This window comes from Anser cygnoides, chromosome 6 (assembly GCF_040182565.1).
Source record: "Anser cygnoides isolate HZ-2024a breed goose chromosome 6, Taihu_goose_T2T_genome, whole genome shotgun sequence".
Classification (NCBI taxonomy): Eukaryota; Metazoa; Chordata; class Aves; order Anseriformes; family Anatidae; genus Anser; species Anser cygnoides.
In genome coordinates, this window is record NC_089878.1 from 20486017 (window position 1) to 20510825 (window position 24809).

The 24809-nt window shown below is 37.5% G+C and overlaps 1 long non-coding RNA gene across 6 annotated transcripts in view; it reads right to left on the reverse strand.

Annotated features, from left to right (window-relative positions):
• Positions 1-24809, reverse strand: part of LOC106030001 (uncharacterized) — a 45593-nt gene continuing 20784 nt past the window's right edge. For 4 of the 6 annotated variants that reach the window (XR_010832265.1, XR_010832266.1, XR_010832267.1 and 1 more), the window contains 2 exons: positions 9470-9531; positions 1-4872 (listed from right to left, as the gene is read on the reverse strand). This is a non-coding gene — a long non-coding RNA (uncharacterized lncRNA). Of the gene's footprint in view, positions 4873-9469; positions 9532-10205; positions 11366-24809 lie in introns of those variants that run through there. The other 2 variants (XR_007162505.2, XR_010832268.1) reach the window with 2 other exon arrangements.

Here is a 24809-nt window from a genome sequence, read left to right on the forward strand (position 1 = left end):
GTAAAAGGTACCAAATAAGCAGTATGCATTTCACATGACAAGTCAAACAGAATGGAGAATATCCTGTGACTCTCAGGAACTCAGACCATAACAAGCCTAGGAAACATACCATCTGAGAGTACTGGCCTGATGTTAATAGGGTCGAGTGCCCATTCACCTGTAAGTAAGAGGATATGCTAGAAGCAAAATGCTGAAGAGCACTTTATTAGCTTAAAGCCCATAACTCCTCTGGGTGCCTTAGTGCCCATTCTTCATGACTTTTCTAAGCTACACATTCATATGAAAAAAGACATGACCCCAAAAAATATTTGGGACCCAATATTGTTAGTGGCCAGCAATGCATTCATGCTCAGTCTCACCTATATCTCCACATGCCTTCTACTATACCTCATGCAAAGTTTCACCTGAGAAAACATGAAGGATTACGCATCATTAAAATGACTGGTGGTACAAAAATAATTTCTCAGAAGCAGACCCTTCTTTTTCAGCATTTGTGGAACTCCACAATAATATTTCAGATTTAATTTCTCCCTATGGAACTTTATAAAATCTGACTTTTGAGGCTTGATTATGCAGACAAAAATTTGGGATGGCAGCTGCTTTTGAAGCAGATTGCTGCTGGGAAATGGAAATTTGCCAGCTGAGGTATCTGAAAGATCAGCTGGTCTTTTAACTATCCAGTATATAAAAGAATGACAAGACTGTGCAGAAACCCTTAAGCCAGAGAAAACCAGAAATCAGCCACCTTTCAAGTTTTCCTGTGCCTTTAATACCGAGAGTCAGAAGATGTGGGGTTCAAACTTTTATTTGCATTATGACACGTAAGGCAGTTCATACCTTGACTATTTATTTGCTTTTGCTTGCCAATACAAATACTCATTCCTTTAATTTTTTACTCAAATATGGCCAAAGAAGAGCTCTTGCTAAAATCTTAGAGAAAAAAGTCCCTCTCGGACAGGAACCTACTATGAAAAACTTAATCTGAAATAGTAAGTGATAGTTGTTAGAGCTTGAAAAAAAATGAGTAAGTATATTGATTAAGATGTGCATTACACAGTAACAGGGCAAAAGAAGGCCAGAACTGAGGATCGAGCTCTATACACTACTAATTATATCACGAACTTTAAGAAGTTTCAAGCAACTACAATAACTTAAAACTAAGAACAGTAAGATTTGACGTATTTTCCATAGCAGTTTTGGATGAAATGAAATTACTGTTAGGATATAGTGAGGAATTAGTGGACATAGAATCTATAGGCTGTGCATCAGCATCACAGTGACTAGCAAACTAGAGCAATTTCACTTCAGAGGAAACACACAAAACCCCCAAAACTCAATCCTCAGTTCTGGCCATCTGTGTTCAAGAGAGTACCCAGGGGAAACAGCTGGCTTCCAGCCACCAAGGTACTCCCCTGATTCCAATGCCTGTTGAAGTTGCTCAGCCTCAGGACTCTTCTAATTCAGACTAACTGTACTGAATCTAATTGATAGCACAAGGCATTGGCTACAATCCTTTGTTCTTAAAATACACCTGGGAAACACGGTAAGATAATGGCTCCAGCAGCTTTAAAATATTCAAGATTTCCTTTCTCTGGAGGAATCTCAAGTTAGTTACTTAAGTTAATTTTAAGCCTGTTTTGTGTTGCTATACGGAAGCCAAGTTAATTAGCATAATCCCAGAATGGGCACATAGATTCTACCTCAAAGCTAATGTATCACTCAGGAGTCCTGGATATAAAATTAAGAACACGACTGACAGAACCATGATGCAGATTTAGAATCCAGCAGTGCCACATTCAGCATGGTTAGAGTTGTAAGAACCAAAATGTGTTATCAGCTGTACATATGCAATGCATACCGACTTCAAAGGGGTAATCAGCATAAAGAGAGAGAACTGTGAATGTGAGTTCTTCGGGTATTTGTATGCTGTGAGGGCTGCAGAGGATGTGCTGTATAAAACCGGAACAGACACATATTTATAGGACTGTCCTGCAAAGTCAACAAGAAACATACTGATTTTCCTCTTCAATGCCAATCCTTCAACATACCATATAATGACAGAGCAAAAGTTTTTTTAGTATAGGTAAGGGCTTCCTTCCCAAATTAATTTCCTATAGTATTCTCTGTTCTCTCTCTTTCTTTCTTCTGTCTTTCTCACCGATTGAGGACACCTCTCCAGTTCCCTTCTTCATAAGTAACATGGCACCACAAGCCTCTCCCCCTCACCCATCATTCGGGAAACCCTTCCACCATGCTTCTCATGACAGCTCTATCATGATATTCCAGAAAAGGTCTCAGTGGGGCAGCAGCAAAACAGATACAAGTGAAATACAGATGTACCAGAAAGAAAGCATACAGTATCCTGTACAGAAGCCATAGATTGAGCACAGGTGCAATGTGGAGAAAATACAGCCGAGTTGATGTTTATGTGAAACAGTGAAGTTCATATTTTCGACTCTTTAAAACTAATTGGCAGTTTGCTGTCATCTTTAGCAGGGCCAGAACTGTTTCCTAAATTCCTGAATCCAGAAAAGGTAACCAGGCTTACAGTATGTGTAAATTTTATATATGCCTTACTTGGTGTGTAAAGGATTGCTTATTCATCTGCCGTGTATAGTGTTGTATTATGTATCATTTTACCATGCTAATTTGATATTGTCCTTCCTAATTAATGTAAAATGAAAGCATCGTTAATAGCATAGTAAGGGTCAACACATGGAGGATTGTATTAGTTTTATGCTCCTGGAAATAAAAGTTTCTCAAATTTGTTACTGGTGCAGCACACTAGGCACGAACCTACGGACAATAGTAGTGTGAATTACAGTAAGTTTGTGATACAATTTCTCATTAACAAAACATGGTGCAGTGATCACCTGTTGTATTGTTACAAATTTAGCAGCATGTTGCACAGAGGTGCTATAAACATTTTTCTGTCTGATGACCAATATCAAAGCCTCTTTTGTGGAGTGGCATTTTGAACAGGTGGTCATTTGATTTGCATGCCTGAAATCTCAGCCCATATCCTGAGATGAATTCCAAAAAGAAGTGGAGAAACCACACAGCAAGAAATATGCTTCAAATTATTAATGTTGACAACATTATGGATATGCATAGGTTTCATATTTTTAGTTTAGCTACTTTATTTTGAATAGGATTTTTCCTCCATGGGATTTTTGTTGAATTCTTCCCATCTTACAAAACTAGATGAGCAGGGGAATGAATGAGTCTGTTTTGTTTGATACATTTCCCCAGTTTTGGCAAGACCTAAAGAGCTGGGCTGGGAATACAAGGCAGAATCTCACAATCTTATTTCACAGGAACAAGAAAGCCTACTGAAATAAATAAACAAATTCTAACTTCCTCACAAGAGTATTGTAAAGATTAATTAGCTGATGAAGTACAGTGCTTTGAAGATGCAATGCTTTACATAAACATTCCTTTAATTTATTAGTGTTTAGATCTACAGGCACATCAACGCACTGGCTTTAAACAGAAATTTGTATGCACAGCTCAGGACAACGTAGGGAATTTTAAGAAGATAAATACCAGGAAAATACTTCGCAGTTGCTAAAGATACGAGGCAGGATGGGACTCAGACTGTGCTACGTCCCTTTTCAGTAGGAGGCAGTAGAACTTCGTGCCATGTTAGAAGCTCATGGCCTGCTACCATGCTCCTTAACTCTGTGAGTACAGGGCAGACATAGCAGTGCTTCTCCAGGGATCCAAATCAAACTGATCAAATGGGGCTGAATCATGGAGGTGGCCAAGAGGGACTGGCTTTATGCCCAGTCATAGGCATAGGGTTCCTGAGTCCTAGACTGGCTCTCTGCATATGCACAAGGGCCTGACAGGTATGTTATTTCAACTCTCCACTGCCTGAAAGCAGACGTGACTCTACAAGCGTTCATTTATAATACACCAGCATGCACCTAGGAATTCCACTGTACCTTATTCACACTGCATTGTCAGCTCAAATGTCTCACTTTCTCTGGGACATACTTAACTTACCATGGATAATGGAATTAATCACTGGATTGTAATTATTCACTCATTCTTTCACCTAAGGTACAAAAACAAGTGAAGTTCTTATTGTCTCTGTGTGTAATTCCTTATTCTTTTATCCTCCCTAGCCAGTTTTACTGTATTTCAGCAATCACAGATTTTATTCAGGCAGAAAGAAAGGATGTTTTTCCTTAGCTGCGTGGCGAGATGATTAGCATCATATGAAAGCATTCAGTGCTTTATACTTGTACAGTGCGGTATAAACTGTTATAGGTAAAAAGCATAGTTTTTGCATGTGACAGAACCCATTGGTATAGTATTTCAGTGTGCCACTTCAATGCAGCTAGTCTATTAATTACAATACAGTAAACATGTTAATTGTTTCTGCAAAGTTTGGTTCACAGAGTTGCAGATTTTTCTGAGGGCCTGCTGGGGCCACCAATGTGCACACATGAAAACAAATAATAAAATTAAGCAAATAAAACAAGAAAGACGAATTCAATCATTTACATGGTAAAAATGACACAGTATGCCTCAGATGTATATAATGTTTATATTCTTCTTTTCACAGCTTTGAAGATGCACCTATATCTATATATCTACTTGCAAGCATACATGCAAATAATTCAGGCCAAATGGCCAAAGAGTCAGCTGAATACATCATAGGCAGCCCTAACAGTGTATTCTGGCTTAGGAACAAAAGTGAACCAATTGGTCAGTGGGAAAAGAAACTGCCATAGCTGTGGGCTGGGTCCTGACTGGTACAGACAGAAGGCACTTGGTGGTTAAAAATCAGACTGTTGAGTTGTGTAACAGGAATCCCAACTGTAGTAGCCCTGTAGTCAAATAACAATCATGAGGTGCTGCTACCTGTGTGTAAAAAAAAAAAAAAAAAAAGATGCATTAAAAATATGATAATTACACGGTGCTAGCATAACAACAATACCTATTCCAAATAATGTTTTTTTTTTCACATGTAAGTTATAGAGAAAAGTTACACAAATCTGAAATCTAAGTGGACAACACAGAGCAAATCTTTACAGAGATGTTCTGTTGTCTTCAGTGTTCTCTGATTTTCATGATGAGAGAAAGAATCCCCATTTCAGATTCTGCCTTGTTCCCTGAAATAAGTAACGTTCATGCTTGACATCAGCTTTTAAATACTCTTGAAGAGCCCCTTTTTATAATGCTTCTTTCATAGTGGAAAGATGGGAAGAGCAGACAAACAGAAGCTAAGACAGAAAGTAAATGAGAGGGTAGCACAAAAAGAGGGTGAGAGGTAAATACCAGACTGAAAAGAAGAGAGATTGCTGGGTCAGAAGTTCATTGGCTAAAAGTGTGTACAGGATCTGAATTTTTCAAGGACAGTAAGAGAAGAATCTCATTTACAAAATTCCATGCAGATAAAGAAAAATGAAGTTACCATTTGGGAAGTAGTAGGGGACAAAGACCAAAGACCTCTTAGACATTAAGCACCTTCTCATTGACCTAATAGCTCATCACCTGTCAAGTATCTGGAAGTGTTGCTGAAAAGTGAGAGGGAAGTGAGAAAATATTGCACAGTTACTGACAGCCTGTATTATCTTTCCATAACCACAACTTAACCCTGAAAAGGCGGGGATTAATCCCACGTTAACATTTTCTGACATGTCAAATATTGCTTTCTTCTTCTGTTTCTGTTGACTAAAGCTGCATTTCCTTAGTAATTTAGGGCCTCAAACTATCAGTAGTTTGTTAGCCAACCTTTGCCAAAGCACAGTTTCTAAACAATGCAATTAAGAGGTTTGGAGAGTTTTTTATCTTTGTGCTTTTTACACAATGTAATAAATTTTCTAGGGTGAAACCAGTGTGGATAGGGATACAGATACTACACTTTTTTTTTATTTTCCTGTTGCAGCACAATCCCAGGAAAACTTAAAACAGCAAAGTGCTGTTTCACTTCTGTTGGTGATCTTTTCAGGGTTACTTACATAGAAGATTTTAGATTTTCAGCTAAGGTTTTTCAGTGTTGAGGGATGTACACTCTACAAGCATTCACTGCCTCCTACTAATCCTTCTCATTTCACTTTGGCAGAGGAACTGATTTATTCTAGGCTTTCTCCTCTCTCGAAGAGAGGAGGTTATAGTGTCGTTCTATTGAGAATACATTATACAAATCCACCAAAAAGGCTTCAGTTAATATTTGCTTGCAGACAAGCCAAGGATATATGCAAATTGTATGACTTCCATTTTTGAAGACATTTTTGGTTTTGCTTTCAATAAGCCAAGAAATACTATGTCATCTTATTATAATATTGTAAAACATTTAAATATATGAAACTAACATAGGGCTTCTTTCCCTCTGGGAGAGAAGACGATGAGGATAACATGCCACTGTCCAATTACAGCAATATATGTATCGAAGTAAAAATATTTAAACAGATGTTATAAAAGACTTCATTTCCATTGCACAGCAGAAGCACATCTGCTGTACTTTAAATACTTCTTATCCATGCCAAAGGAATACTATGAAGAGAAAATGCATTTTTATGTGCTTTTCCTTTGAGTTTAACCTATGAGAATATGGAAAGAGCCTTTTCAGTAAGAAAAAAGGCACTGATTGTGATCACTTGACATTTTGTGTTTGCCCTACAGCTGCCATTTGTGAGTACTATGGAAATCAAGTCCCAGCTCTGGATTTCTTGCCTGATCTTTTAAAAACCCTGAGTATTGCTTAAAGGAGATTGGGCAGGAAGGAAGGGAGACACAGCATGGTGCAGGGTGAAAACCATACAAAGATGCTGCAGTGCTGCACTCGTTTCCCACCTATACATTTCTAGGCATTAGCTTATTGTTTTTGTTTTTTACAGAGACTATATTTAATACCATAGTATCATCACAAGTGATGAGGAAGTGCACCTACACTGACGTTATGATACAGCCTTGTTTTGGAGGCATGCTTGAATTTCAGTATGAATGATTCAAGCACATATGAGTTCCAGACTCAGGTCCAGAGTAGTGACCTTAATTACTTACAAGGTAATACCATAACTCTTACATTTGCTCATTGGTGATTCTAGAAGACTTAATATCTAGCAGATATACTTATTGAGAAACTTCTACCTCTATTAACTGTGTACTTTACTAATGTAATAAACTCACTATTAAAAAAATCTCCACCAAGCAGACAGCCTTCTGTCCTAGGATTACTCATGTTCACAAACCTGGTGTACAATCCTAGTGTGAACAGGTACAAAATCTTTTATTTTGACCATGTAAGTTTATCCATAAGATATTATTAAAGCTAACAGCTGGGTGGGGCACAGGAAGAAGGAAACCTTGAAAGCTTTCATGTTATACAGAATCTTCTGGGAACCCAGTGTGCAGCAGTCTGTCAGGGGATCCACAACCAGATAGATGCACTACTTCAGTATGGTGGCAAGAGCCACCATATCTGTACTTCAGTGTGGTGGCAAGACCCCAGGAAAAAACTCTCTGAGACACAGAAGTTTTGCTGTTGAACTACGTGAGTTTGGAGTGGGAGTAGAATGTGAACGTTAAGCACATGGAAGTGATGTAGAAGTAGCCCTGTATATCCTCTAGACCCTAAACACAGGGCACAGGATAGGCGACATTGCTCATCACTCTTTTCCTTGGGGTTTTGGAAAAAACAAAATGGAATCTGTAATCCCTCACCCTAAGGCTGCTGAGTACAAGAAATACAAACACATTTACTTTGCAGGTACACAGATTGCCGGTGTTTTTGTACTATTAAAAAGCACTCCAAGAGGATTAATGTGCTAGATATAAATTCTACAGTTGTATGAAGCTTTTGCGCTTGCAACTCCTAAAACGTGAAGTCAGATTAACTCATATTGTGCTTTAATGTATTCTAATGTACTCTACATTTTCAATTATTTCAAAAGCACAGTTTATGAAAATCATACTCATTTTCTGGCAGAAGAATGTTTGATGCCTTAGCAGACACCTCAATTATAAAATGCTATACAAGAGGGATTTGAAAGTAATGTTTTAAAGATTCATTTGTCTTCATTTGTAGTGGAAGAAACTTATGAGATTTGTATGTCTTCTCATAATACTTTCCTCCTGCTTTCTTTAAATCTTTTCTGTGTCTTGTTTTAGAAATTTGAACTATTGCCTTTTGTTTTAAGCATTTTTATTTTTCTAATTTTAGTTTGAAGTGAACATCTTATTTTCTCATGGCACACAAAGTAGGATTTGTATGCAATCTTAACAACAGCTTTTTAAATTTCTCATAAATTAAATAAAAAAAGGGTCTGAATGTGAATTAGTTCAGAAGTGTAGCCTAGGGACCTTATCAGCCAAGTGACCCTATCAGCCAAGTGACCCTGGCGCTGCTTTGTAGAAAGATCATTATTACTTTTCTGAATGTTTTTGCTGTTTAATATTCCATTGCAAGAAACAGAACTGTTCTCCCTGTCCCTACCACTGCAAAGTGAATACCTGCTACCTTCTCCAACATTACCATAAAAACAATTTGCGAAGTGAATTGAATTCACCAGTGTGCATGGTCCATGCTTTTATTCTTCACTCTATGAATATAATTAAATTTAGCTTTCCAGACAGTAGACAGAGGAAGAAATACTTTTAAGTGAACTGCACAGCTATGTATCAAATGAAAAAAACATCTGACTGGGAAATGTGTTGGAAAGCTTATGCTGAGAATTCCAGAAATCCTCTTCAAAACAAAGTATCTGAAAATAACTTCCTTCGTTTATTAAACTGGGCTTTTTCAGTTTCTGATAAAAATAGCAAATCTTCTTAGACTGGAGAAGTTAGATAAAATTAAATCAGACTTTTTTTTTGAAGACAGATACAGCTATTGGCTCACAAGTCATTGAACAATAGCTTGCTGGAGGTAAGGGAGGCTTTGGATATCACCAGAAATATTATGACTTAGTAATCACTAGGAAAAACAAACAAACAAACAAACAACAACCATCTCTCCTACCTCCAAAAGCAGGATTAGAAAGTCTTTCAGTACCAAACTACACTTTTGCAAATAAGAGGGAAACAAGAAAAAGAAATCTGGAAAAATATAGATCTAGGAGATAATTATCTGTTTAAATATGTGGGGCAAACGAAGAATTTTCTGAGATTATTTAGCCGAACATTGTTACTTTATTTATCATTCTAACCATTGTCAGGAAGGATCTAAAATCATTTGAAAATAAGACAGAAACTAATTAACATTTTATGTTCATTTCTGAACATTCTTACACATTTGTAACATTAGATCATTCAAGAATTCCTTGGATTTCAGTGCTGACACTGACTTGGGATGACTTGCTTTGCACAGGGAGCAATTGGTGGTAGTTTTCTTTGATGTTTTCTAATACACCTATCATAATGATTCCCCATGCCAAATACTAACTGAAGGGTCATACCAAATTTCACTGTAGAAGACTCTACCAGCCACTGATTAATCCCCTGTTTTCTATAATACCTGTTTATTCTTCTACTCCGGCTCTGTGAGATTCTGTAGTTGCAGATTCTGAGCTTCCCCTGCTGGATAAAGTAATTTATTAAAAAAAAGTAAAAATGCTGCATTTATCATGGCTTGTAAGATCACAATTTCATCATGTAAAACTATGTGAAATATGATTCATCGTCCAAAAAGTTTTGAAATATTTTTATAATTGTCTCAGTCACAAGTTCACCAACTATATGTATTTAAGTAGCTCTCACTGTTTCTGTTTGGAGATAAAAATGTGATCATGTGATCCTTTCAAGATAAACTGCAACTAAATTTAAACATTATAATTAGGCCCTCTTTACTTTTCTAAAGAGTCTCACACAATCACTGTGTTGAATACAACTCTTTGAATTGTGAAATGGTCACAGAGAACTTTTTAAATGCCACAGATATTTCAGTACTGACGTGATGTGTGGTATGTCATTCAATCCCCCCTGATAATACAGCATTTTTGCCTGTGTGTTGCAAATGAATCCACTTGCTCCATTTGCATTTTGTGTTTTTGCAACTACTCGGAATTCTTAAGTTACTTCTACTGACAATATAACCAAGTCCTTTGTGTACCCATTACTTGGATCTAAATCCAAGCTTATCTTGATCTCTTAAGATTAATTCTTCTGGGTAGAATTAAGAATAGATATTTTTTCAAGAAAATTTTGCAGCTTATGATGAACAGGACTGAAATCATTCCTAGTCCACACCTTACCTCCCAACATGCCCACGGCACAAAACGGAGGCATTCTTGCCGTCTGAAGTTCCAGAGCAGATGGAGTTTGGCTATTCTGAGTTGGGGTCAAAGGGTTTCATATTTCCCTCAGCTCAAGCCTTGTAACACTTGGTAAACATTAGTCATAAACCAGGCTTCTGCATGTTGCCCTTATCAGTGTGGCTGGAAGGAAAAGTAGCTTTTTTTGTGAACTGGGGTGGCTTGAGCAGAGATTTAGAATTGGCGTAAAGTCAATGCCGGTCTCCTGAGGCCATTAGTACCGCCTGACTTCTGCCAACCAGACAAGCAAATTGTTTGTGTTTGCTCTTGAGCTTTGTTCTGCATGTGGCAGAGCAGAGTGTTAACAGCAGAAGAAATGGACCAACTAGTGTGAGCTTCTTGTAATTAGCTGAATACGACTGCATCATTCAGTGTTGCCTCTGCAATTTGGCAATGCTATCTGTTGTTCACTTTTGAAGAGGTATATTGGGCATGCATTTAACAGCATTTGAGTTTATAAGATTACATGCGAACGCACGTTTGTAGCTGTCAGGAGCAGAAGCTAAAATATTTTCAGTGAACTCCACTGCCAACTAAACAGAAACTGTCACCAAGCAACGCAGAAACACCACTTCAGTTATTCATGACTCGGAAACACGATTTACCCTATGTCTGCCTCCCCCTCACCCGCCACCTTAAATGTCTAGATTTACTTGGCCTGCTTTATTTCACTGATCTGCAATATGTTATATACCAAAATTAAAAGAGCCAATTTGAAACTGAATCATCTCCACCACAAAAATTAGAAGTGTTTAATAATGCTGAGTCCATAAACTCAAAATAGCTTCACGTGGAGAATAAGATAAGGAATAAATTAAAGAAATGCTTTGCTATTACTTTTTTTTTTCATTTATAAAACTGAACAGGGCTTTTTACTGAGAGATTTGGAAGGGCAGCTTCACAAGCAATACCACTTTCCCAGTAATACCAGTATCTGTGCCTAACTCAGTAACTCATCACTTGAACCAAGTCAAAAAGACTTCTTCCCAACATTGTAGTAGCACTGGCAATGTGAATTTCTACAGGCGTCTACAGTGACTTTAAGCCACTATGTTACGCAAAACGTTTGTCCTGCTGTTTTACCATCCCTGCTAACTCTGTTCTCTCTCCCCCTGCTCTTGGTCGCAGTGAATGAAAGAAAGTAGCTGCTACTCAGCACAGTCAAGAGCAAGAAATTACCACAGAGCATCTAGCATTATGCAGTAAGCAACTTTTCTCAAAGTCAGGATGATATCTGTACTGGTTTATACAAATACGATGTGTAGGGATTTATTGAGGAGTCAAAATTTGTCTAAACCTCTCATCTATGAAGAGATATAGGTGGTCTATAGTGCTTTTTCCTGCGAATGCCATGTTAATTATCCTGTGAGTCACTCCATATGAAATTATTCATTTCCACAGTCTGCAACAGTATTTCAGCCTCTGTCTGTGGACAAACAAGCAATCTACAATGAAACGTACTTTTCAAGCTACTAAGCTACTAGTCACCAGTGGGTTTATAAGGAGTATCATGAGTTCATGATACCATTGAAAAAAAGGGCAGGCAGCACCTGATACTGCCTTAGGAGTCCAGAATTTCAGGCAGAAATCAAGTTACCAGCTGTGTGAGTTTGCCTTGGAAGATGTGCAAGGTCAAAGTTAGATAACTTTGTAATATCAACACGATGGGAATTCTGGAGGATTGTACCTTTTAGGTGTTTTCTGTAATAGCACCTTAAATCTAAACAGAGCAAAAGGTCATTAAAACAAGAAAAGAAGTCGTTTTTGCTTTTCACTGATGTGACGTCAAGTTACCTGTAATGTGGAAAAAGATCTTGCATTTTTCGTACTGAAAATGTATCACATGCAGCTGCTGCTTAATTGTAAAGGGCTGTGGTAGATGCTTTTCTTTTTTTTTTTTTTTTTTCCAAATGGAAACAGATAAGATTCTCAAGTGAAAAAGAAGCATGCCTGCACATATAGCTGTATTTCACCGTCTTTTAAGAATACATGGAGTACTCTGAAAGCAAAGACAATGTCTCTGTCATTATTTAACGTGTGAAGAATATTGCATCTCTTTTCCCAAATTGCCAGTGTACAGAATGAACTCTCAGAAAATGTTGAAGTAAATCCTTCATTTGCCATTATGATTACTTCTTGGATAAATTATGGAGTTTGAATTTCTATATCAATTTTTATCAGTTTCAGATTTCAAAAAATAAATAAATTTTTAAATCATCAATAGAAATATCTACTTTGGCCATCTAAAGCACTTCTTTATGTTTTCATATTTTGGCACCGTCATTAAAAGGTACCATTTTAAGTTTCACTGAAAAATAACACTTTTTTTTTTTTAAATACCTTTTAAACCAATCGTAGTAACTATTCGATATTTTAAATAGTTCTTTAAGAGATTGGGCAACAGAATGAGACACCTGATCTAGCTTGGGTCCTGGGAGCAATCTCCCAGCATTAGAGCTGACCTACATGTATTTTGATTAGCTCGGTGAGAGCCCCAGCCTTGTCCAGCTATTCTGTTCTCTTTTGGAAATAATGCATGAGGCGTAGTAATTAACCTTACACAGGCCTTTCCCTTGCTGTGTATTAATCACATTTGTGTGGGGTACACACAGGATGTTGGTATAAGATTTCCCATTTCCAGGTTGGTTTGGTTGTTTTTCTGTTGTTGTTTGGTTGTGGGTTTTTGTTTGTTTGGTTGGTTGTTTTTACATGTGGGAGGACAACTCCTTCCTAATCTCCTTTTATCCATGCCATTGTACCTCTGTATGGCAGGTACAAAAGACAATGGTCACTGAAGACAGTTACTGTTATGAGCTGACATCTCCCTAAATGTTACCACAGGCAAAAAGAGCTTCAACAAAAGCAAAGTAAATAGGCTGCTTCTTGGCTGAGCTTGGAGAGAGACCTGCCAAGAAGACAAGGAGCTTTCAGAATTGTAAACTGTGCAAATGAGAAATAAATGAATTATAAGCCTAGTGTTCTCCTCAAGCTGTCCTCCTCCCCCTTGGTTGCGGTCCAGCAGCTTTTTAGAGATTTGTTTTCAGGCCAATAAAAGTTCTCTTCTTCCTACCTCAACCTAGAGCCATGTTTGGGCTAGCAGTAATCCCCTCATACAGGATGTTTTTTGTGTCCCTGCAGCCTGTGTGTTCAACAGGCTTGAGAAAAGGAAGCAGCACTCCTAGTAGGCTGGAAAACAGCAGGAACATGTGAGATCTGGCAGATTTCCTGATAGAGCCCAGAACCTGGGTGCTTGATATCCTGAGCCTGTTTTAAAAGAGAGCAAGGCAGATGGAAGAAGACAGTTTTCAGCTTCTCTCATCTATCGGACCAATCAATAAGGAGTTTCAGAAGTTCACGTCTTTTCAAAATCCAGCTTCTACAGCCAATTGTCTTTTATGTGTTAAGCCCTAAAGAGAGAAATTTTTTTCATTCTGAAGCTCTTACCATGTTGACATATAACTTCATCCCCTACAAGGTCTCTGAAAATACAGCACCTGGCAGGTATATCCAGCAACAGTTCACATGGCCTGAGTCCCCATCATCCAGATTTGAGATTTGTTTGGAGCACTTCATGCTACTTTTTGGCCCACGGGTGAAGGACTTCCTCCTCCCGAAAGTTAGAGCTCAGAGGAGAAACTGTTCGGGTCTCAAACTTGAGTTGAATGAAGATGCAGTTACAATGCACACCTTGAGATCGCATCCAGCACCCCAGTAATGACAGTTGTTTATTACCATGCAAAACTGAAACAGTCCAAATCTGAATGGACGAAAGGAGCTTTTCATAGGACCTACACTTTTGTCCTGAAGAATCTTTTAAAATAAACAGCAAATCATGATTTTATTCTCAGAGGAAATGATGAAATAAAAATGCCTTAATAGACTACATGCATATGTAAACACATTTATGCTCCTTTGCAAGTATGATGCATGGGAGTACTCTCTGAGTTACAGCACCAAAGCAAAGCCCGTTACATTTTTAACACCCCCCCCAAAAGCTATAGCAATCTCACTTGATCCAAGTCTAGCCATAAAGAATATATTTCTTTCCTTCAGAGTATTTCCCATTGCCCCTGTTTCCATTACCTGATTCTTTATTATTCTGTATTTCAATTACTTTTGTTGTGGACTCCAGTTTGAAACTGTTGTTTTGCTCATTTTCTCTTTCAGCTTGTTGGGACAACTACCTTCCTATGGCCACACCCTGCAGGACTTCGTGACCTTGCAATGATGGGTAAGTGCCATGAAACTGCCCCTGCCCATCCATTTATCTTTCAGCACAACATTAAAATCCTGGGCTTTAGAATGTTTTGCTCATCTGAACAATATTCAGCCCTGAGTGTCCTTATAGTTGATTGTGTGAAAGATGCTGTGCAACAGTTCTAGGAATTTTCCCATGCATTACTTTTCTTTGAAATACCCTCAGAAGAGGAGGATATTGGCTGTGTGTGTCATGGGGCTTCAGAAACCTTTGTTTTTCATCTCAGTCCACTGACCAAAGAAAGATGAGTCATTTTATTATGTCTGCTGTCTCCCATTGGTTTGTTTAGGTTTGCACCTACCTCTTCCGGAACAGAAGAAAAGATTAATCACACAGACATGCTGGTACACAGATGATAGAATGAGAAAGTGAAACACTGTTCTGAGTTTGTCATGTTTTGTTACCTGAAGAGCTGTGTGCTAGGACTGGTTCCTTGCTCAGAAGGTTGTCAGCCCAGGCAAGGAGAAGAGGGTTCCAAATAGCACAGGACTTCACAGCTTTAGCTGACAGCATTTAAAATGCTAATTTCTGAAGAGTAAATTCAGTTAGGGAAAGAACAAAGGAAATTTAGTAATTGACATCAGACGAAGAGCTGATAGAAAGACTCTCTGAGTGTTATGTTGCTTCCTTATGCAGTCAACCATTTAGTGTAAGAGAATAATATTATTTGAAGTACATTTCTGCATTATTTTCAATAAGAATATTAGAATTGCAACAGGGCCTTTTCATTTCTTTTGGGCATGGGATCAAGATGAAAAGCAAAAGGTTCCAGGAGTGCCAACACCATTATTCCGTAGGAATAATTCAAAATTATGACAGCTACTCCATTATGAGCATCTTTTCATGATTATGTTCATTAAGTAAATGTATGAACCAGACACTGCTGAGAAAAGGCAATATTTGATGCACAGTTGATCATCACTCTAAGTAGTACAGTACAATATGGAACTTAACTGGTTTTGTTTTTTAAATTAACCTGAAAAATCAAAATGTGCATCCATTTTTATTCTGTTATTCTGGTTATAACAGAAGAGTGTTGCAGTTAGAAAGTTGTAGACAGCAGAATGACAGTCAGTAACTCTTATTAGATAGATGGGTGTTTTGTGTATAAAATTGCTATGTCTTATAGCACTTCTTAACTCTGTGCTGAAGCTTTTAATCAATGCTACTCAGCCTCCGAAGCTGCACCATTCTCTCCCACACCCTCTCAGGCTTGCCTTGCCACTACTTTCTTAAAGTGCTCTCCTCCTACAGAGGATCTGGTCAGCAATAGCAGCAGCTGCGGGAACAGTGTGTTCAGCATGCCAGACTGAAATTCATGTTTCAGGAATGTCTCCTGGGGGGGTTGAGCAATTCAGTCAGATTTCTAGTTAAAAGCCTTTCACTGTAACACAATTACCCTGCAGTAGAGAGGAGGAATGGTCAGCACTTGTTTGCTACAAATGTGCCTTGCAAAACCACTATTACGAAATCCTTCCTCAGGTGAAAATCCCACTGACAACGGGATTTATCTGTGATAGAATTACAGGCTGCTCTACTGGTGACATAAGGAAAAAAACAGCAATCAGCAATGTTTTATGTATTTTCAACATCAGTTTGCCCAAAAATAACATTTTTTTTTCAGTCTGAAAAGTGGTAACTAACACTGTCCAGCAGGACCCAGGAAGGTGGTTGGGGCCATTTGGAAAAGCATATATGTTATTTTTTTCTGGTTCTGACTGATTCTTATTATCGTACAAAACACGGAAAGCCCTTGTAATGAATAGATCATCTGCCTTAGGCAGGTGGGGCATTCTCACTGACCAAGTTACTGATTTAACTGGCCTGTAGCCTTCCAATTTGCAATTTCCATCACATATTCTGCAATTCTGGCTTAGTCTGAGTCATGGCCAGAAACGAGAGGAAACCGCCACTGTCTGGCCAAACTGTCTCATCTTGCAATACAAGTACTGTGTATTTTTCTGCTTTGTGATTCCCACAGTCAAGTCCTAGCCTCCCAGCCCACCAGGGAATAAAAGCAAGGGTATCTAAATTTGGTCCTCTTTAGACCACCTTTCTGCCTTCTGGTAAGTGAAATGAAGGCTCACAAAGAACAAGTGCAGCAGAGAATTGAAACACACAAATAAATGCTAGTGAGAGTTGTATGAAACAGGGTAAGAAGAAAAGAGCAAGGGATGCTTTGGATGCTTTACAGATTATTTAATCATAGAGCCAGAGACTGTGACAGTAATTAAAGCTTAGCGGGGGCTTGGGGAGGAGATAGGGCTAGATCACAAACAGAGTTATTTAAGGCATTTCTTTCCAACTGAGCTGATATCTAAGCAGAGGGAAAAGAGAAGAAGGAAAATAGAATAGGTGAGTAGTGGTGAAAGCAAAAAAATGGAGGGAAAAAAACTGAGAGAGGTAGTGTGGTAGATGGAGGAAAGCTGCTTGGAAGTTGTCTCTCAGGAATTCCATGGGTTCACTCAAAGAGCTCAGGACACAAAAGGTGGTTTCTTATGTCAGGATAACAAACAAGCATTTTAAAACTTTGTACATGTACTCATCAGCAAGCATTATGACAGTAAAACACCTAGGCTAATGCGCAGATCATCTGGTTGATTCCAGTAGAGTCAACCAGAAAAGATAATAAAGCAGAGAGCTTGACCAGTCAGATCTACACAACCTCTTTTGTTTTGCAAGAATTAGTATCTAATGTTTGATCTGACATGAACCTTCCTGGTCATGTAACTTGAGCAGTCCTACGGCAGCATGATTTTTCTGCTTTCTTGAGGAGTCCAGAACTGATATGCTTTCAAAAGTTCATCTTGTAAAGGATTAAAGAGATGCAGCAGTTAGGGTCTGAGAAGGGGCAATCTGTAGACTTGTCAGACAAGTCTGTAACCTGGTTATAGGACAAAAAGAGAATCTGATGTGATAGCAACGTTGCTGGTCTGGACAGAATGAGAAGGCAGAACATCTGAAACAGAAGGAAAAGAAAATTAATTCTTGTAATGTTAAATTTGAGCTAGTGAACCAGATGATACTTAAAGGAGCCATGTTCTTTTCTTCCAACCTACTACATAATAATAATGAATAGATGGGTTAAGTTAAATTAGGCTTTTGAAAGAAATGCCTTGTAGGTAAAATTAAAACGAGAGACTTCAACTCACAGTGCAAGCATGTGTAATCACTCAAAGATACATGTGAGACAGCAGTGAATTTAAGCGCACTGGAAAGAAGTGATTTCTGGAAATATCTACCTACCTTTGTATAGGGGAAGAACAAGAGAAACACAAAAAGCAGGTGAAAAAGACTAAGAAAACATGAAATACAGCCTCAAATAGCACTGGCAGAATGGTTGCTAGAAAAAAATCCGTACATTTTGTGCTGAAGCCTGGTCAAGTTACAGGCAAAAGAATTTGCTTCTTCTTGTTCCGATCCTCTTATAAGCACAAAATCAGATCTTCATGCATTCTTCAATGCAGCTCTCTAAAGAGATCCCCTGCTCTTATCATTATCATTCCAACAGAAACAGTCCGCAGAATCTCAGACTCTGGATAACCATTTAGGCCAAGAAGCTATAACATTAATAAAAACCTTTTGTGTCCTTCAAAATGAGTCATGTTCAAAAGGTAAGAGGGTTTTACTCACAGTGAATAGGCAGTGGTGATTCAGCAATTACATTTTCAACAGATTGTCAAACAAACTGCACTGAACTATAAGAATGCATCTGCACTGATCTTGTGGAAATATACAAGGGGAGTTGTTTTTACATGACTAGAAATGAACGCATTACTCAGAACCAGAAGTACAAAAGAGAGAATGAGCAGACAAGTTTCCCAGCAGACAAACCTAACAGATTTCTAAACCCTCTTGAAGTCTTCTTTGATTGCCATCCTGGAAGAACATTTTCATAAGCAGTTATCTGGATTTCTTTTAAACTAATGCATTCCCATCATTTAGCTCCAGGTCACTACTGAAGGCCTAAACCACACTGCTACCCAATTCTGTGCTTCCAGAAATACTTGAGAATATGTCAAATGTAAAAAATATTTGACACCGCAAAGTAGCACGTGATTAGTTGATCACAAATGGGTACTGGTCTGTCAGAAGTTTTGCATACAGAGATTTTTGGGAGATCCTTGAAGAAAAATAACATCTACATTTGTAGCACCTAGTGGAAGGGTATCTTTTAGATAGATAGATCGATTGATCTCTACTACAGCAATTCCAAGCGAGTATGGTCTCTCTGGAGTCCCATTAATTTTAAAAGGCCCATGTAGATAGTAATATCTATGTATGCAATATAGAAATTTATAAGTCTCTGTGTGAATATAGAGCATTTTTCTATCAAATTTAGGAAGATCTGAATAAGACTCAGCTGCCTGTGATGCAGTTCTCTTTGAGACTGGACCAGCCTTTGAGCCACATCCATCCCCTTCATATTCAAATGAAAAGGGTACATTTAAATCAGTTTAAGTTATAACCACCACTTTATAATTTGAAAATCAGTAACAATTTATGGTATTTATAAAGGAAGCAGTACTTTTTTCTTCTGAGATACAGGTAAAGTGAAATTTTCAAGAAAACATGATATAAATACATTCTAAAAAACTTTTCCAGTTATACAAAGAAAAATAATGTGGACCCATATGCAAATGGCACTAAGTCAAGTATTTTTAGAACCATCCAACTGAGGGGTTAGAGTTCGAAGACTTTAAAATTCAGATTTATTTCTAGCTGAACAAAATATGTAGTGTTGACTTCCTGCTGCTTAAAAGGCACTGAGCAGATTCCACCAAAACAAATGGAAAATGGCCCCTAAGCAGGATCGCATAAGGCAGACCAGCCATGCTCCTGCACTTTTGTGTCCATTCTGTTTTTCTTACAGTTCTGCAATCTGCAGTGTTCTGTTTTCCAGCAAGATGGAATACACCATAATGTGTTTCTGTGTATGTGTACCCACGCAGAAGCCTATGTGAATGTACGTAAATATTTGCCTGCACACAGTTATTTACGATAAATATATATAATACACTTTGTTCTACATATTAGCATTCAGGCTCTGGCTGCCAGATCAGTACATTTTATGTGTATGTATTGCTTGGAAAATGACAAAAAAAAAAAAAACAGCTGGAATCTTTGGCAAGCCAAGTAGTACTGCTCACAATCAGTATGTAGAAGGTTAAATTTAGAGTCAGAATTTGTTTTTGACATATTTTAAAAATAACTGACATTTGTCCTGGGAATGTACAATATCGAGCATGCATTAGCAATCTTTCTACATCTGAGTGCTGTAGCAAAACAAAGAAAAGAAAAAAAAGAAAAGAAAAGAAAAGAAAAGAAAAGAAAAAAAAAAGAAAAGAAAAAAAGAAAAGAAAAGAAAAGAAAAGAAAAGAAAAGAAAAGAAAAGAAAAGAAAAAAAGAAAAAAAGAAAAAAGAAAAGAAAAGAAAAGAAAAGAAAAGAAAAGAAAAGAAAAGAAAAGAAAAGAAAAAAAAGAAAAGAAAAGAAAAGAAAAAAAGAAAAGAAAAGAAAAGAAAAAAAGAAAAGAAAAGAAAAGAAAAGAAAAGAAAAGAAAAGAAAAGAAAAGAAAAGAAAAGAAAAGAAAAGAAAAGAAAAGAAAAGAAAAGAAAAGCTTTCAAGCAAAGAAAAAAAAAGCAAAAATGCAACATGACTGTGAGATATGTAAACAGGAGAATAAGCTGCAGGGCACAAGAAGTAATCCTTCTGCTCTTCTATACGTTGCTTAGGCCACAGCTGAAGCACCGTGTCTGATTTTGAGCACTGTTTTTCAGAAAGGTTTCAGTGTGAGAGGACTAGGGAGTCATAATAACAGTCTTCAGAGATATAAAGGCCGTTCTGAAGAGGAGAATAATAATGTGTTTTTCCTGTTTACTTTGCACAAGGCAAGAAATAATAAACCTGAACAAAGTTTAAAAGTAGTCATTATGGGGAAAAAATCTAACAGTACATATACTGAAAGACTGGAATAGATTGTCTGGGGAGATTGTGGGTTGTCTGTAATCAAATTCATTTAGGAAGAAATAAGGTAAATCTCTATCAGGAATTATAAAAATAAAACTGATCCTACTACACAGAAGGAGGATAGGTTAGGTGACTTCTGGATTTTTTTTCCAGACCTGCAATTCCATGATTCATTGAGAGGAGTCATGTCATGCCAAGACGTGAACCATCTGGTAAGTTGTGAAATTTCCTGAGTGTACAGCGTCTGAAAGGACAGATTCTGTTCATATTCAATTTGTATTAGTTTCCTTTCAGCACAAGTTTTTGCACAGTTTAGGCATCTGTTTCTGATAATCTCTTTTTTGTTTAATCACTCACATACAAGGTTTTTCAAATGGATCTTTTGGATTTGCCTTGGAACAGCAATAGGCCGCTCTACTGAAATTTGCATCCTTTCAGATTGTTTTTATATAATATAGTAATATACATATTTAACAAGTAAATACTATTTTATTATGAAATAACTTAGTGCTTGAAAATTGGATCAAATATTGTGTTTATGGTTTAATGTCTTAATTACAGTTGCTTTATGTGGATTTTTGTACTGATTGTGCTACTACTTCATTTATTTACAGTGTGTGTCCAAACTGATGGCCACTAGTAGTTTCATGCTGTCAACATAGCCCATAGATATTTCCATTTTCCTTCCTTGTTCTTGTTTTCTAATCCTTTCTCCAGGCTTTTCCCTCACCTCCAGACTTACTAAGCTTGATCCACAAAGTGAACAACAGTGAAAAAATTCAAAAACAGTACTTGCCCCCCCCCAAGAATACAATTTTAAAGCAAACAATGATGATATAGAACTGTTGGAAGCGGAACATAATAGTAATAAAACTGACTTTTTCTTGACCTCAGATTTGCTTTTAAAGTTATGGAATATTTCCAGTTGTGTGGGTGTATAAAAGAAAGCAGGAACTCCAAGTACTAACTACACCAGGTTTAACTTCTCTTCCCACTCACAGAGCACCACTTACATATGAGCAGATCTAGGCTATCAAACTAACACACCAAACTGTTTTGATAGCCATGTGTTTTCTGTTGTTCTTTACAAGACGCATCAGTAACAAAAATATTTTCATTCTTAATAAATTATTGCCCAATTTCCTCATTAAATTAGTTAGTAATTAAGTCAGTCCAGGATTAGTTAAGAGTCAACATACCAGTAAAAAAAAACTGTACTATTAACTTCCAGTTTATCTGTGTGATGCAGTACATTTAGCTACAAAATCAGCAGAGAGAACGGGATTTCTGTCCCTCTAGAACTCTGGTGGTCTAAAACTTCAAGCTGAGCATCCAGGCTCATGTTAATTTGTGGTCCGACAATTAGAATGGACAAAAATAATAGACAAAAATGGACGAAAAATACTGGACAAACCGCATGGCTAAAAAGAACCAAAGGTACCATTATATGTATAATGTGCTATCATCTGCAGTAAACTGCAGATATAAATAAAATAAAAAAAGCATTAAGTCCAGCACATTCATCCAGGCTTTACAATTGCCCTGCATGGACTTGACTCCTTAAATAAGATTTAAGAAAGAGAAGAAGAACAGATCATATTCAATTTCTCTATTTGTTTTTTTTGTTTGTTTTTAATATCCTGCTGCTGATCAACATTATATAAAGTTTGTAGAGATTCTCCATAAAAATAAGCAAGTGGTTTATTTATTGTGTGTAAGCAAGTAGGTATAAATCAATTTATCGCAAGTGTCTATGGCAATCTGTGTGAAATGTAAGTTCATAGAATAGTATTATATTCAGCTAAAAATTAAAATCCAAATTAGTTACAAAATCCTATCATTATAATGATTAAATCCATGGCTTACCTAAGCTTATATTTCAAATGAAATATTTCTGAATTTATTTAAAATGCTGTGACCAGACTACTTTACAGCACATGTTTAGTACAAAACCCCGCTACTATAGCAGCCTGTCATCCTTCAGCCAGCAGCTTTATCTTTCACTAGATTCTAAAATGCTTTTTTGCCTTCATTGTGGATGTACAGTTGAAGCAGCATATTTCCCAGCAAGGCTTTAAAGCATAAATGCAAACTCGAATTTTCAGAAGCTGAGCCAAATTTAACCTTATTTCCATATTTGGATACTTACCACTATAACTGAGATAAAGAAAGTTAAACAAATCACTGTCAGAAAAGTCTTGCTGTTTTTCTCAGCGACAAAAAGACATGAGGTGCTACAGTTCAACTATCTGTGCAATTTAGTCTGAATCATTTCTTCCTCCGCCCATGCCCTCCATGTGTATCCAACAGCCCTCCAGGATGGGCCATTTTTTTCAGGAATTATTGGAAGGGTATGTAGCGTTACCAGAATGCCACAAAGCCAGAACTAGGCTGGATAGTAGCCATTTACATTTGTGGTCCATGAGAGTCCCCATTTGTGGTTGAAGAGAAATACACAGTCACTCCATCTCCTTTTACGTTCTTGAAATCTGAACAACAAGTAAACAGAAATTTGCCGGAAGGAATAACCTTTGTCAGTAGTTTCAGAGGAAAATGCTAAAATAGCATGCAGGAATTAGCCTGTTTAGTGATTCTTCTGGAACAGAAATGTTACATTTGTCACTCTTCATCAAATCACTGCTTTGTCCAGTCTGTCATTCAGCCTCTGACAGTGGCAAGTACTAGGTTTTTCAGAGAAAATGCAAGGAAACCTTATATTGGACAATAACAAGGTACCTTATTATAGGTGTTTTTTCATTTATGGCCCAGTCGGCTAATTTATATTGCCATCTGCTTTTATCTAGTCCATGGTATTTGTGGCTGTTCTTATAGTTCTTTAAAAATTAATTATTCTTTTGTTCAGTCCTGCTAATCTGTTGGTTTTGCAGATACCTCATACTAGTGAATGTTTCAATTTATGTATACATTGCATCTAAAATATATTTCAGGAGTTTTAAACGTAGGGTTTTTTTAATATCTGATGGTTCTCTGTTTCATCTCTGCTCTGCTCTTGGACTCTGAGAACTAGTAATTGAAAGTAACAAATCTGCTTTTTATATGTCTTCATTACCTGTTTGCTAATATTTGCAGGGCAATGCAGGCACAGACTTTGCAGCCCTTCTCATTTGGACATCCACACAATGTGTTTTGTGTTTGATCCCTTTTCTTACTTCACCCATTTTTTTGAGAGTAGTTGTTCAAAATTTAAATGTAATGTTTCAGAGGGAAAGAAAAATTGAAGTGTTTGTGCATGAGCAGCTTAGCTAAACAGATCTGCTGCGTAAGCCCAGTTAGCTGCACAGCATACAGGCAGTACTTAGGGTATGTTCACCAGCTGATGAGAACTTTCTGTCATGGGGTCTCTCAAATCTGTAGGTCCAGAATCTGGGCACTGGAGTCTGATGCCTTCAGAAAGCATTGATGTGCTGCCGATGGCTGAGGCATTGTTTGGATGGTGGTGAGCCATCTGTGTAGGTAAAGTGCAGTATCTTGTGGAAGCTTGATTTGGTCTGTTTAGCCATAATCTGAATTGTTGTTTCTGTTTAAGGTTTAGTTGCTGTACCATCACCATCTTCTCTCAGGCTAGCCAGAAAGGGCCAGTGCAGTCAGTGTAGGCAAGAGCTAGGAAGCATTTGAAGTAAGAACTGACTGCTGCACTCAGCCATGTCACAGTGCTTGAACACAGACTGAATGCTTTTATTGCACTGAAGACACAGGAAAGATTTACATCTTAGCTATACAAGTTAAAACACAGAAAGTCTGCACGCATTGTGTTTCATTAGGGAGATCAATTTTTGTCTGGCAAGTAACTGGAAGTACATAAGATTACAAAGATAGACACTATAAAAATGTGATGACTAAAGTGATTTTGTGAAAGATCATACCATATTTTATCTCTACTGTTGCTAGAGTGGGTATCCCTGTGTTACAATGGGTGTGGCAAGGCTAAATGTTTTGTAGGGTGTAAATTGCATATTCCCAGAAGCTTCTGAGCAAAAGGAATGTGTCCACATGCTTTTTTTTTTAGGCACCTTACCTTCTGAATATTCAGAGTACTCATCATGGGTCTTGCTTAGACTAGTATAAAGTATGTGGAGCTTTCTTGTTGGGTTAGCAAAGCTTACTATAAGGAGCAAAAAGGCAGATGGATATGAAGCTGGCTGCATGCCACAGAAACCAATATGCCTTAACTGTGTTGACCCAATGGGCTGCCTAGGCCTGAACAGCTCTTACTGAAGTTCATTTGAACTGACAGACTTAATGGTTTTAAACGTAAGTGAATAGATCTAACATGCAACATATTGACTTGTATAGTAAT